We start from the raw sequence: 15,391 nt of genomic DNA on the forward strand, positions 1-15,391 counted from the left end.
ATGCAAAGCAGGTCAAGTGCAGTCTCAGAGCAGTCATCCACATTGCACCATTAAAGTAAATGGAAACTGGAATACTTACATTTGACATGTGCTTGAAATGCAGGAAAACAACACTCATCTACAGGATCCTTAACTGTAGTATCTAATACACCATGCCATCAATGGCTTATGTACAACTCTATGCACTTTATAAAATAACAAAAGGGGACCAGTAAAATGTTAAAAAAAAAACGTAAACTGTAAATAAAAATGTAAAGTCAAATTAGGACCCACTTTAAGATAAACACAGTAATAATCTGCTCACTGAAAAATTTCTCTTCAGTATGGTTAATATTTATGGTAATATATCATTTGTATTAATGGTAGAATTATAGTAATTTTTCATTTCTTTTTAGGAATTTATCGAAATCACTGTCGTTTGTTTTTCTGGGGGCACTTGCTGTACCACCATGTTTGTGTCATGGGCTCGAGCCACGTCTGAGCCTTTACATATGTTGGTATTTCAGTAGACCATTCCTGGTGTTTGGTTTGTTGGACTCATTCCCTCGTCTTTCCCTTGTCCTATTACTCTTTGTGTGCCCATTCTTCTTTACCCTTCATATTTAAGCACCTTTGCCCATTTGGATATATATGGGGGAACATCCAAGTACCACTGGTTGTATTTCATTTTAAGGAGAAGCAATCACCACACAGAGACCCCACAAACCCTTGAAGATCTTTGGCTGGTTCATATCTATGCTTTTTACCCATAATTGTCTTGGCTATACTGTTATTCGGTCTGAATTACATTTTTTAAATCCCTATTTCCCAATCATACCATGTCTTCGACACCTGGCTTTGTTGAGTACTTGTCCCTATTTACATACCTTATCTTGTCTAAAAATTTTGCTATGACTCTCAATCAATGGCTTCCATTTAAATATGTGTCCCTGGATCTCCTCTTATGATTCTGCCATCATATTCGTTGCTGCAGCCCTAGAAGTCTCCAAAAATCCTGAATGTTAACAGCAAAACCTGTTGGTCAAAAAATCAAACAGGAAAGACTTTTCTTTGCAGTCAGTACAGGAGGGGGTTCTTAATGATAAGGGTATATTTAAAGTGTATCTAAACCCATAACAGAAGATGTGGTGGCTGAAGTATTGTCTTTTTAGGCCTTTATTTTGTTATTTTCACTTAGTGATCCCCCTGTCTTCCTCTGGACCAACTATGGGTATCAGATCGTATATATAGTTTGTATTTTTTTTCCTTCTATTGATTGAACTAGATAGCCTTTTTTCAACCAGACTAACTATGTATCTATGTAAGTAACACATTAAAGCAATGTATACACCATGAGTTTTTTTTTGTTTAATATGCAGAAAAAAAAGCAGATAGATCCCTGAATGCATCCACACAAGTTTTTTTGTGTGGTTTTTTTCAGCCCATGGTGTTTGAGCACACTCAGACTCTATCCAGTGCAAAAAAAGGTGCACACGAAAAAAGTGAAACACATAATGTGCACAGGGTGTACACATGGTCCTCCTCTAAAGAGAAAGGACCCAAGCCCTGATCCCCCAGAACACAAGGCTCCTGTTGGGGGACTGGGATACTTCCCTGTTCCATCTAGACAAAACCAGATGGACCCCGTTCTCTGGGAGGTCTGCCAAAACAGACTAACCCAAGTACTAGGTGGGGCTCCCCCGAAGGGAGACCCCATGAGAGAGGGCGAACTAAGCCAGAAGGCCATGTCCACCCCCTTCCAAGACACAACCAACCAAAAAAAGACAAAAGTGACAAACACGACAAACAAACATAAAGGTGGGGAAAAGGGAAGTGGAGAAAGTGCAAGGTGCATTGTATAGCTTAGGCCAGGAATTAAAAAAAATCCTCTTTTCCTAGCCAAAAGGCTCAGTCCAAGAGGCAGGTGTGAAAAAAGTGTTTATGGTACAGTGACCTTGGTGCCAGTAAAACTCAAAGTGGGTCACTAACACATTGAGAGTTACAGCACCCCTCGGCTGCCACTCCAGGAGCAGATACACCACAGGCTTATTTCAGAGCTCGGCCTTCGTCCAGACCAGTGCAGTTCCATCCCTACCAGGGTGTAAGCCTTTTCGGCTTTCTCAGGGAGAACCTACTCCCGGGCCTCCATTCGCCGAGCAGTCCTATTTTGGTTCCTACCAATCGTAACCTTCCAGGTTATCATCACACCAGTGGATTTGCATAGCCACCGTCACCCCAACTTACTGCCATAGGTCAGGACAGCAGCACAGCACCTCCACTGGTAACTGATAAGAACAGATTCTACACTTGATCTTAGTCAAAGGTCCAAGAAGCGATGTGATGTAGATGTGGGGATACCCCTTGCTGTTCTATGTCTTATGACAGGAAAGACACCCCCCTATATAGGCACAGCATTATCACCTTAGGGCAAGAGACGTCACCCTTAGGTCTGCAGAACACCTCCTCCACTCCTTATCTCCATAACATAAGGAGTAGTGTGCTGTATAACAGTTAGCAAAGGCAGACAGCACAGAAAGTTATCAGTGCATTGGTTTTCTGGTAAAATCAACAAGAATCTTTTTATTTGAATAGATATAACAATAGACGTTTAATGGAATACATAACAGACAAAAAACTAGCAAACAGGAAAAGTTCATTGTTAGGATTTACAAATACTTTAACCCGAGCAGTACCCTACTGCATGATGTAGTCATTGCTCATCTAATAATTCATTGTATCAACAGTTATAAAGGAAAGTATTGCAATACTTTTATCCAGGTAATTCATCCGACTGCCTTAGTGGGATTAGGGGGATTTTCTCTCTCAGCAATGCAAAATGGGCCACAGATACTTGTGGTGTCTAGTTTTCTATCCCTTGGACTTAAACTTTTGGAGCTGTAAAAAGCCAAACTAGATATAAAATTGTTGTTTGGCACCAGCGTACACTTTCTAACCTGCATTAGAAAACAACAACTGGAACTTCACTGCTGATGTGGACAATACCTCAATGTGTATGTTTTTTTTGTTTTGTTTTTTGTTTGTTTTTTTAAACTATTGGTTCTTGAATATTTAGTTCAAAAATGAAAATTACTTTTCAGACTGTAGTCTAGCTTACACAGTAAGACCCCTTTCACACCAGGGCGTTTTGCAGGCGCTATAGCGTTAGAAATAGCGCCTGCAATCCGCCCTAGATAAGCTGCACCATTGTGTGTAGTGTGAAAGCCCCGAGGGCTTTCACACTACAGCGGTACGCTGGCAGGACGTCAGGGAAAAGTCCTGCCAGCAGCTTCTTTGGAGCGGTGAAGGAGCGGTGTGTTTACCGCTCCTCACCGCTGCTCCCCATTGAAATCAATGGGGCAGCGCTGTAATACCGCCGGCAAAACGCCGCTATTGCAGTGTATTGCCAGCGGTTTTAACCCTTTCTCGGACACTAGCGGGGGGTAAAAGTGCCCCGCTAACGGCTGAAATGTGCTGCAAATCCAGGGGTAAAACGCTGCCATTTTTAGCGGCGTCTTACTGCCCACACTATGGGCGGTGTGGTGTGAAAGGGGTCTTAACCACAAATGCATCCTATCATGTACAGAAATAAACATTAGTTATCTATATATTCCTGAATGGATTTCTTTTACTCAAAAATGTCTTCTCTCCCCAGTGAAAGATACAATAGTATAAACATAGTCTTTGAAACTCTGTCCAGTCAATTATACTGCATGTGTCTACAATTGTGCCACAAATGATACCTGTCAAAAATCAGCACCTAGAAGTGTAGCTTTTTTCCATATCATGTTTTGCAAACTTGACATCTGGCATTAAGCCCAAGAATATAGTGGAAAGTGTCCTAACAAATCATAGATCATCATTATTTGGTTTAACGCACTACATTTTTGAGGGCTGCTCACTGTTTCACTGATTAATCCACTTTTTCCCCCAGGTGAGTGGGTAGGGGTACGATGTACCCCATACTCATTCACATAGGGTGTGGGGTCGGGATCTGGGGGCCCCCTTATTAAAGGGGGCTCCCGGATTCCGATAAGTAATCCGATAAGTAATCACTTTTTCACATCAGCATTACTTTGCATATCCAAGGACTGGGAAATGATGACAAACATCTCCCAGGAGCAGTAGTGAGCGGAGGCACTGAGGGAAGAGGCGTAAGACGCCTAGGTGGTGAAGAAGGAAGGTTTCAAGGGACCACATAGCAACAGGCATAAAAAGGTAAGTAAAAAAATTAATTCTCCAAATGTGTTTCTTTGTAGAAAATACCCTAGCAAACTTCCTTTAAAAATTTCCTTGGAAAAAGGAATGGTATGTTTGACTTTAGTAAATCAACCTCCAGGGCTTTAATTATAAAAGTTCAATGACATTTCTTTAGGTATGCACTGCACTCCTGCAGCTGCCCATCTTGGTGGTGAAGGAGGAGGTGGTTTTATTCAACTGCAGTGGAGATCAGTAAGGCCACTGACAAGGCTTTGCTCTTTGGCAGGGGTGCCTGGATCACAAGGCTGGCTGAACAGATTTACAAATCGATTGGCAGAGGATACAAGCCCCTAGGAGATCTGGACCTATTGCTGTCTTTGGAAGAACTGGAGGACAACAGCAGGAGAGTTGTAAGGAGGCCAACCACTGGCAATACCCAGGAGGGTAAAATCCACAAGTGTGTTGACTAATTTGCTGTAAAGTACTGGTTAAATAATCTTTGGTGAGTGTGAGAGAAGCAAGTGGGTGCACAAGTGTCTTTGCATGAACCACAAAGAAGTATAGCACTGGTGAACTATTTATTGAATAAGAGCACTTCAGACTGGCTGATGAAACTTTTGTAAAAGTGATGACGTTTTATACACGCGCTCAAGGACAGTGTTATAAATTCTTTATGGCATATATTCAACAAAGTGTTGGAAACATTCCTCAGAGATTTCGGTCCAGATTGACATGATAACATCAGGCAGTTGCTGCAGATTTGTTGGCTGCACATCCATAATGCAAATCTCTCGTTCCACCACTTACCAAAGGTGCTCTATTGGTTTGAGATCTGGTGACTGTGGAGGCCATTGGAGTACAGTGATCTCATTGTCATGTTCATGAAACCAGTTTGAGATGATTGGAGCTTTGTGACATGGTGCATTATCCTGCTGGAGCCATTAGAAGTTGGGTACACTGTAGTCATAAAGGGCTGGACATGGTCAGCATCAATACTGAGGTAGGCCGTGGTGTTTAAACAATGCTCAGTTGGTACTAAGGGACCCAAAATGTGCCATGAAAATTTTTCCCCACACCATTACACCACCACCACCAGCTTGAACCTTTGATACAAGGCAGGATGGATCCATGCTTTCACATTGTTTACGCCAAATTCTGACCCTACCATCTGAATGTTGCAGCAGAAATCGAGACTCATCAGAACTGGCAATGTTTTTTCCAATCTTCTATTGTCCAATTTTGTTCAGCCCATGCAAATTGTAGCCTCAGTTTCCTGATTTTAGCTGACAGGAGTGCCACCCAGTGTGGTCTTCTGCTGCTGTAGTCTTTCTGCTTTAATGTTTGATGTTTTGTGTATTCAGAGATGGTATTACATATCTTGATTGTAATGAGTGGTTCTTTGAGTTAGTGTTGCCTTTCTATCATCTCAAACCACTCTTCCGATTCTCCTCTGACACCAACAAGGCATTTTCGTCCACACAACTGCCTCTCACTGGATATTTTCTCTTTTTTGGACCATTCTTTGTATACCCTAGAAATGGTTGTGGGTGAAAATCCCTGTGTATCAGCAGTTTTTGAAATATTCAGTCCAGCTTGTCTGGCTCCAATAACCATGCCAAGTTCAAAGTCACTTAAATATCATTTCTTCTGATGCTTGTTTTGAACTTCAGCAACTCGTATTCACCATGTCTAGATGCCTGTAATTGGCTGATTAGCAATTTGTGTTATTAACCAACCTCCCTGTCGGTATGATTATTTCGGATTTTAGGTGCTGAAAGCGGTACAATTATTTTGCATGAAATTTTGGTGTTTTATATTGTAGTCCTGTAATTCTTAAGAATAACTCACTTAAATCTGTCCAAGTAGTCTAGTAGACATCCCGGGTATGATAAAGTTTAAAAAATGAAATCATAAATTATAATATAATAAATAACTATAAATAATTATACCAAATAATAATATAACAATAATAAAAATTATTCAATAATGTAATCAAATCAAAAACACTGAAATTAGCTCAGTTGCAGAATTGTCACTGTCATTACTTTTCAGTATTTGATGACGGATCTCCCCACAAATCGCTATCGCTCAATTCTGCAAATTATTCTAATTTATTATCGCTGTTTTCTAGCTGGTCTAAAATCTCTTTTGATGTAAAGGGACAGTTTTGGTTGCTATGGAAAATCTCCAGTTTCCAGGCATAAAGAACAGTTTTTATATTATAAAACTGCATGCAGGACACTGGGCAGACCACTAGGGACAAAGGGGATGTGAAATAATTACATACAGCAATGTAATCTGTAAGATTACATTATACTGTATGTATATTGTGTGTTTCACTTTTTGAATTTGGCGCCGATCTCCGTCCCAGTGCGTCGCAACGCTCGCAGGGCACGGAGATCGGCTCCGTGATGAATAGAGCGGAGGATGAGCCACTCGTACAGCGGGGGGACATCGCTGGATCCAAGGTAAGTAAACCTTCTCCTGCATTCAGCGATATGGTCCTGAGTCTGGCTCGGGGTTACCGCTTTCGGTATAAAACTTCCACCCCGAGCCAGACTTGGGAATACCGCCAGGGGGGTTAATAAAGTGGCCAGTGAGTGTATATTGTTTTTTTAATTGTATTTATTTTACACATATGGATGTTTTATGAAACATAGGACAGTGCTGTGTAGAGTTAACTTACCTATGTTGTTCGGGTAGCCTGTAGGGGTTACTGGAGAGCAGTGGCAGTTATATGTACAGTATATCACCAAAAGCATTGGAACGCCTGCCTTTACACATACATGAACTGTAATGGCATCCCACTCTTAGTCCATAGGGTTCAATATTGAGTTGGCCCACCCTTTGCAGCTATAACAGCTTCAACTCTCCTGGGAAGACTGTCCACAAGGTTTAGGAGTGTGTCTATGGGAATGTTTGACAATTCTTCCAGAAGGACATTTGGAAGGTCAGACACTGATGTCAGACGAGAAGGCTTGGTTCACAGTCTCCGCTAAAATTAATCCCAAAGGTGTTCTACCGCATTGAGGTCAGGACTCTCTGCAGGCAAGTCAAGTTTCTCACCCCAAACTTTCTCATCCATCTTTATGGACCTTGCTTTGTGCATTGGTGTTCAGTCATGTTGGAACAGAAAGGGGTCATCACCAAACTGTTTCACAAAATTGGGAGCATGAAACTGTCCAAATTTCTTGGTTTGCTGAAGCCTTAAGAGTTCCCTTCACTGGAACTAAGGGGGTCAAGGCCAACTCCTGAAAAACATCCCCACATCATATTTCCCGCTTCACCAAATGATTTGGACCAGTGCACAAAGCAAGGTCCATAAAGACATGGATGAATGAGTTTAGGGTGGAGGAACTTGACTGGTCTGCACAGAGTCCTGACCTCAACCCGACAGAAAACCTTTGGGATAAATTAGACTGCAAGCCAGGCCTTGTCCAACATCAGAGCCTGACCTCACAAATGCTCTTCTGTAAGAATGGTCAAACATTCCCATAGACACACTCCTAAATCTTGTGGACAGCCTTCCCAGAAGAGCCAAGGGCCAACTCAATATTGAACCCTATGGATGAAGACTGAGGTGCCATTAATGGTTCATGTGCGTGTAAATGCAGGTGTCCCAATACTTTTGGTAATAAAGTGTATGTACACATAGGGAGTGGGATACGTGCATAGAACACCGAGCAACCCACTAACACTAAGACCCCTTTCACACTGGGGCGTTTTTCAGGCGTTTTTCAGGCACTTTAGCATTAAAAAAAGTGCCTGTAAAGCGCTTGAAAGAAGCCTCATCTGCAATCCCAATGTGAAAGCCCAAGTGCTTTAAGAGCCCTTTCACACTGCCAGCGCCCGAAAAACACTCGTAAAGTGCCGCTTAAACTAGCGGAGCTTTACCAGCGTTTTTCAAGTGCTAGTGGGGCGCTTTTGACCCCTGCTAGTGGCCAAATAAAGGGTTAAAAGCGCACACAAAGAGCCGCTGCCAAGAGCGCTTTGCAGGCACTTTTCAGGCGTTTTGTAGGCGCTTCCCATTGATTTCAATGGGAAGGGGCGCTTTAGGAGCGTTGTATTCACAGCTCCAAAAGCGCTGCAAAGAAGCTGTTTGCAGGACTTTTTTTGATGCCCTGTTAGCGCAGCGCCTCAGTTTGAAAGCACTCGGGCTTTCACATTGGGATTGCAGTTGCGACTTCTTTCAAGCGCTTTACAGGTGCTTTTCTAACGCTAAAGTGCCTGAAAAACGCCCCAGTGTGAAAGGGGTCTTCACACTTGTGTGAAAGTCGCATGACAAGTCGTACCACATCATTTCCAATGAGTACCGTTCATAGCTGTGTGACTTCAAGTCACACCGACTTCAAAGTAGTCTCTGCACTTTGGTCTGACTTTGATGCGACTTGCGGTCCCTGGAACCTCAAGATTACACAGGAATTGCTTCAAGTCACATTGAAGTCGCGTCAACGTTGCATCAAAGTTGCACAGCAAAGTCACGTCAAAGTCGTGCGACTTTCAGGTCGTACAAGTGTGAAAGGAGCCTTAAACTTAGTGGGACTGAGTACATATATAATAATAATACAATCATTCTTAGCGCGAGTGTACACACATATTACCAATAATGCAGTAGTGTGATATCAATGGTGTATTTTAAATCAAGAAAAAGAAAGTGCACATCTTCAGCATAGCTATCAAGCCATAGTTGACATTTCTACTTTCGAAGTTTTATATGCCAGCCCAACAACAAACCATAGGAATCAACAAAGGAGGAAAATTAAGCCTTAAACCATTTTAAAGTGCTTTTTTTGGTCTTTTAAACAGAAAATGGAGGTCTGGGAATTCATTAGTTGCTAGGAGCATCAAAAGATGCTTTCATGCCTTAGGTTTTCTAACATGAAGTCATACGTTTGGTAAAGTAACACAGACGTTATAGAAGGTACAAACAAGTTCTTCATAAATTGCACTATGTAAATGCTAATAAAAATATAAACGACTTTTGCAGGACCACAGCTACTGTTAAATGCAGCTCGTTTTTTAAAAAGTAAAACGTGGCTTAATGAACCGTGGTAATTACCGCAAAGGCACCATTGTCCAATGTTTTCAAAATTAGAAATTTTAAATTAAAAAATTCAATCTATTGCATGTCTCAATTAATATATAGTATTAACATTTTTCTCGTCTGAGAAAAAATAAAAAGCTGTATCGTGCAGACGTCTGATCATGGATGCCTCTTCATGCAAACTGTTACAGGACACTAGATACACTGTTATGTCTACACAAGGAAAGAACAATCAGTAATGACAATATTATGAGTGTACATACAGCATGCTGTCTGCTGCAATAAAATTCTCACATACGACATGAAACTAGGGGTCTGTCTGTATCTCACACAACTCACCCATTACAGGCTTTGACAGCCTTTTTTTTTAAATTGGACCAATTGCTGCAAGATCACTTATAATTCAGCAAATATTATCTAGGGCTCTTGTATGCACTACAATACTTAACGGCTCCATCTTCAAACTTAGTTTACACTGCATACTAACCTCTAGTTAACACCACTTAACAGTTACTAGATAGCATAATTGCTTGCTGGTATTCTTACTTGGCACCAAGTCAAGCCTTACGTACCTTTAATTTAAAAGGTGCTGTAGGAAACCAGCTATGAAACAGATACATACCAACATTCCCCAGGAAATTAATATTTCCTATATAAGTGCATACAGCATGTTGAAATCACATTGGTTTCATAAACATTATTGCATTATTCCATGTTTGGAGTATGGCTTTTGTAAGTAAGACATATACGGCTCAGCCTAAATTAAATCTTTCTAATAGTCATCCATCTTTCGTTCGCTATCTCAAAGCCAGTATCATTGATCTGTCTTCCATTCTGGAAAAAAAAAAATTGTTGCATCTGTGCAGTTTCATGTGGGTCTAATAAAGCTAGTTTGGTAACTGTACTCTCATAATAGTCCAAAGTTTCTGCAGTAATGCAAAGCAACAAGACACATTGTAGCCGATTAACGAAAGGCAGGTAGGATGTTCACTTTGCAAGAGAAGTTGCGCTTTGCAAGGGAGATTTCCCAAGAGCTTAGTGAGTGAGGTTGAGCTCTGCTGACCTCCATTATCCAATCATGTGCAAGCAAGAATTTAATTTTTCTATTTTTCTTACACATGAGTATTCTTGAAAAAGTGAAACTTTACCACATTCACTAAGCTTCGGGGGAAATACCCTTGTAGAGTGCAAGTTCAGAGCAGATTTGCCTTTTGTAAATCAACTCCATTGCATAACATTGGAACATGATTTTCCATGTCCTTAAAGGGGATCTTTTCCCTGAAAACAAACTTCCTTCCTCTCCACCCCTTCTCCACTTTGATACACAAACATTGCTCTCTTTTTTTGCTTACTTTTATTTTAAAGAAAAGATTTTGGTCCCACCCCCAATGTTTATCACACACCTAGATGAATGACCAGAACCCTCTTTAATATTGATTGGACCCTGGAAAAACTGTTTATTGGGCTCCCCACACAAAGACTCACAGTAAACTGGCCATAGATGGCACATCATTATTGCTCATCCATTGGTTGCTAGAGATTACTACACATCATTACAGCTCACGGATTGGTTGCTAGAGGTTACGGACAGATCATTACAGCTCACTGATTGGTGGCTAGAGGTTACTGCACATTTTTTCCACTCACCAACTGTTTGCCAGCATTTACTGCACATCATTAACGCTCGCCCATTGGTTGCTGCACATTATTACTGCTCACTGATTGCCTGCAAATCACAGTGTTCTCCCCTGAAAGTTGCTCTGGTCCTGCTGCTGCTTTATTAATCTCCCTCCGGTGCTGACGGAAGAAGGCTGAGGGAGAAGAATCCACACACAGCCTGCTCTTTGTGTTTGATGTCCGTGCTGCTGACCGGAGAGGGGTGGTGATCACAGAGAGCCACTCTGCTTCACTCCCTGTCACAGCTGGTCTGGTTCTAAAAGAGGAAGAAAGGCGATTTTCTGGCTCCAGTACATACAGCCCACAGCTGTGCCTCGCCCCTGTCACAGTGTGTCTGCTTGAATTAACTGGCCAGGAGAGCAAGCGGGGGGAGGGATTGGCAGCACCTGCTACACCTGGAAAAATAAATGCGGCAGTGCAGTCTCAAGAGGAAGCTGTTTTGAACCCTACAACAATGACTGGGCCCAGGGCAGCTGCCCCTTTTGCCCTGTGATAAAGACATCCCTGCAAATTATGTGTACTGTGCTCCTTGTTGCTTCTGGGATATTCCCTTCACATATTCCAAGAGAAATAGTATTTCATTCACAAAAGGAGAAGGGGGCATGCATAGCAGCTAGTCATTAGGAGGCTCCCGGGCTAGAGCCAGTAGAGCTGGTAGCCTCCAAATGATGTCACATTAGGACATGTCAATGCAGGACCTGAACGGTGGCAGCAGAGAAGAGGATCTCTGCAGGACTACAATGGATATGCTGGCTGGGTGAGTATCTGAATTGTGCATAATCTACAACCTGACAATTGGGGTTAAGAAAAATGGGGGAGGAGGGTGAAGATTCGCTTTAACATTTACTGTTGTACATTAAATCTATGGGTCCTTAAACATAAGAGAAGAAGATGGATTTCCCTTTGTAGTCAGTCACAAGTCAAATTTCTCTGATGTGTATTAGTATATACTACCTATAATAGTAACATAGTTAGGTTGAAAAAAGACACACACTCATCATGCTCAATAAATAATAATTATTCATATTAATTACAGCACATCGAACATTTTTGGTATTTATCTAATTTAAATGCATTATGTCAAATCAGATCATTAGAAATGCAGTTCATTATTGCAATCCCTAAGCCTTTAGATGATAACTGTCAATTTCCCATTCCCAACAGATCTGAAGCTAAATCTGCCTCTTGCACCTAGCAGTAGAAAGGAGCGCTGGGGAAGTGAAGGAAAGGTAAGTGCATGGCTCTGGGGATTATAGATAAAGGACTTGTTCACATTGCTCACACTCTGTATAAGTGCACAGGCAACTGTCATTTTTTGGCTGTAGTGAGCCATGGTGAGGGGGAGGAGTGATGCAGGTTTTAGCACATCACACTGTTTCGTTTTTCTTTTTGTAACTTTATTTGAAGTGCACAGAGTGACACTTTATTCCTGTCTGCGTACAACAGCATGGTGCGTTGTGCTGCTGTGCAGTGGTGCCTTCCTGTGCTCTGCAGTAAAATGCTACGTGTCTGCATTTTACCACAGCTGTGCACCTTTGGGCCCACACACACAAATGATTTCTAATATGTACCCAAGAGGAGACTGGCATTTATCCAATCCGGAAAACTGTGTTGATGAGCCCTAAATCCACCAATCCCCAGTCGTACATGCTAACCTTTTCTGTGCTGCTCTGTTTCTCCTTTGAACTTCTGGAAATGGCGAGCAGAGGGACTGTGTAAGCTCCAAGCAACTCTAGTGGAAGATCACATGGTGCTGAGGACTCTTCTCCCACCCACATGTGACAGAGCTCGGCCAATCACCAAGCACCAGTCACATGCTCCTCCATACTCACAAGTACCAGCTATTTTGTTCTTCTTCCAGCAGCTGACTGGAACTGCAGTGGAGTTAATGAATAGTGGCTTTGTGCTGATGGAGGGGGGGGGGGGGGGATTTGGGTGAACCTGTTGCTTTTCCTTAGACCTGTCAGTGTAATCTGGTGGTACATGGGAGGCCAGCTTTAAAGACTGTAGTCAGATGGAAGATTTTAGTGCCAAAAACACTGCTAAAATATTTCTTTTACCAACGTAAGCTCCATGACTGGGCAACATCAAAGCTGGTGCTTTCTAACGGGCTCACAAAGCCATTTTCTGCCTGTAAGTCACTGGTATAGTTGTGTGACACTGTAATAATTACACCATTTAAAGTCAACTGCACTGTTTCCTGGAAATCCTTCATTTGACCCCAGCCTAGCAGCAAGCTTGTCATTTACCACCTGGCTTGCCACTGTAAAAGTGAGCGCCTCCCCAGTATTAGAGCTTTCTTATCCCAGAGGACAGGGATATTAAATGACATCACTGCAATGAGCACAGGCTTCTTCCCCAGTCAGCCAGAGAAAGGAACACTTCTCCCACAGTGACGCTGCAATCTGCAGAGCAGACAGCTCAATCTGCCTGTGGGGAATCCCTTCTGATGGAAAATTGTCATCCTATAATCACTGCTAATCAACGGAGCCTTCTCATTAACCCCTACTGACAAAGGCAGTCTATGGTGTGCTTATAGCTCAGCTCCTCTGGCAACTTACAAAAACTATCTCCTTTAACCTTCTCTCTCTCTTCCTCTCTTTTCTTCTTCTCACTCTCTTTCCTTCTCTCTACTCTTCTTTTCTCTCAGTTTCTCTCTCTCTCTCTTCTTTTTCTCTCTCAGCTTCTCTCTCTCTTCTCTTTCTCTCTTCTCTCAGTCTCCCTCTCTCCCCCCTCCCTGTCTCTCTTTCTCTCCTTTTTCTTCTCTCCCTGTCTCTCTCTTCCTTGCACTCTCTTCTTCTCTCTATCTCTCTCTCTCCCTCTCTTCTTCTACTCTCTCTGTCTCCCCCTCTCTCTTCTCTCTCACTCTTTTCTTGTTGTTGTTCTCTCTCTCTCTCTCTCTCCGTCCCTCCCTCTCTCTATTCTCTCTCTCTCTCTCTCTGTCTTTCTCTCTCCTCCTCTCGCTCTCCTCTCTGTATCTCTCTCCCTCTCCTTCTCTTTCTGCCTCTCTCTCTCTCTCTCTCCCTCCCTCTCTCTTTCTCTCTCCTTCTCTCTCCTTCTCTCACTCTCTTCTTTTATATCTCTTTCTTCTTTTCTATCCCTCTCTTCTTCTTCTCTCTCTTTTCTTCTCCTTCCCTTTCTCTCTGTCCCTCCCTCTTTTTTTTCTCTCTCTCTCTGTCTCTCTCCCTTCCTATCCCTTTCTCTCTCCTCTCACTCTCTTCTCCCTCTCCCCCCCCCCTCTATTTCTCTCTCTGTCTCCCTCTCTCTCTTTTCTTCTCCTTCTCTCTCTCTTCTCTCTCTCTCACTCTCCTATTTCTCTCCCTCCCTCCCCCCATCTCTGTGTCTCACCCCATCTCTTCCTCTCTCTCTTCTTTTCTCTCTCTCTTTTCTTCTTCGTTGTTCTTTCTGTCCCTCTCTATCTTTTCGTTCTCTGTCTCTCTCTCTTTTTCTTTCTCTCTCCTCTCCCTCACTCAAATTCAAATAAGGGGGGCTTTTTCTTTCTTCTATTTTTTTCTTTCTCTCTCTGTCCATCTTTCTCTCTTCTCTCTCCCTCTCTCTCTCTTCTCTCTCTCCCTCCCTTTCTCTCTCTCCCCCTCTCTCCCTCTCTTCTCTCTCTCCCTTCCTTTCCCTCTCTCTCCCTCTCTCGCTCTCTTCTCTCTCTCCCTCCCTTTCTCTCTCTCCCCCTCTCTCTTCTCTCTCTCCCTCCATTTCTCTCTCCCCCCTCTCTACCTCTCTGTCTTTCTCTCCCCCCTCTCTTTCTCTCACTCTCTTCTCTCTCCCTCCCTCTCTCTTTTCTCTCTCACTTCTGTCTCTCTCACTCTTCTCTCCCTCTCTCTTCTCTCTCTCTCTCCCTATCTCTCTCCTCTCTCTCTCCCTCTCTCTCTCCTCACTCTCTCCCTCTCTCTCTCTCTTCTCTCTCTCCCCCCTATCTCTCTCTTCTCTCTCTCTCTTCTCTCTCCCTGTCTCTCTCTCCTGTCTCTCCCTCCCTCTCTCTCTTCTTTCTCTTGCTTTTCTCTCTCTCTCCCTCTCTCCCTACCTCTCTCTTCTCTCTCTCACTTCTCTCTCTCTCTTCTCTCTCTCTTCTTTCTCTCTCTTCTCTCTCTCTTTTCTCTCTCTCTCCATCTCCTTCTCTCTCTTTCTCTCTCCCTCCCTCTCTCTTTTCTCTCTCTCCCCCTCTCTCTCTCTCTCCTCTCGCCCTCTTCTCCTCTATATCTCTCTCCCTCTCTCTTCTTCTCTTGTTGTCTCTCTCTCTCTCTCTCTCTCTCTCTCTCTCTTTTCTTCTTCTCCTTCTCTCTCTTTGTCCCTCCCTCTCTCTTTTCTCTCACTCCATGTCTCTCTCCCTCCCTCTCCTCTTCTTGCTCTCTTCTTCCCACTATCTCTTTCTCCCTCTGTCTACTTTTCTCTCTCTCTCCCTTTTCTTCTCCTTCTCTCTCTGTCCCTCCCTCTCATATTTCTCTCTCTCTCCCTCCCTCCCTCTCTGTCTCTCTCTTTACC

The 15,391-nt window shown here is 42.9% G+C and overlaps 1 protein-coding gene and 1 pseudogene across 3 annotated transcripts in view; both read right to left on the reverse strand.

Annotated features, from left to right (window-relative positions):
* ADAMTSL1 (ADAMTS like 1) overlaps positions 1 to 15,391 on the reverse strand; it is a 1,178,053-nt gene that overhangs the window by 404,903 nt on the left and 757,759 nt on the right. The window lies entirely within an intron of this gene.
* LOC143979998 (U2 spliceosomal RNA) lies at positions 2,189 to 2,316 on the reverse strand (annotated as a pseudogene).

Source organism: Lithobates pipiens, unplaced genomic scaffold, assembly GCF_037356315.1.
Source record: "Lithobates pipiens isolate NorthernLeopardFrog02 unplaced genomic scaffold, aLitPip1_a1.2 Scaffold_13, whole genome shotgun sequence".
NCBI classification, from domain to species: Eukaryota; Metazoa; Chordata; class Amphibia; order Anura; family Ranidae; genus Lithobates; species Lithobates pipiens.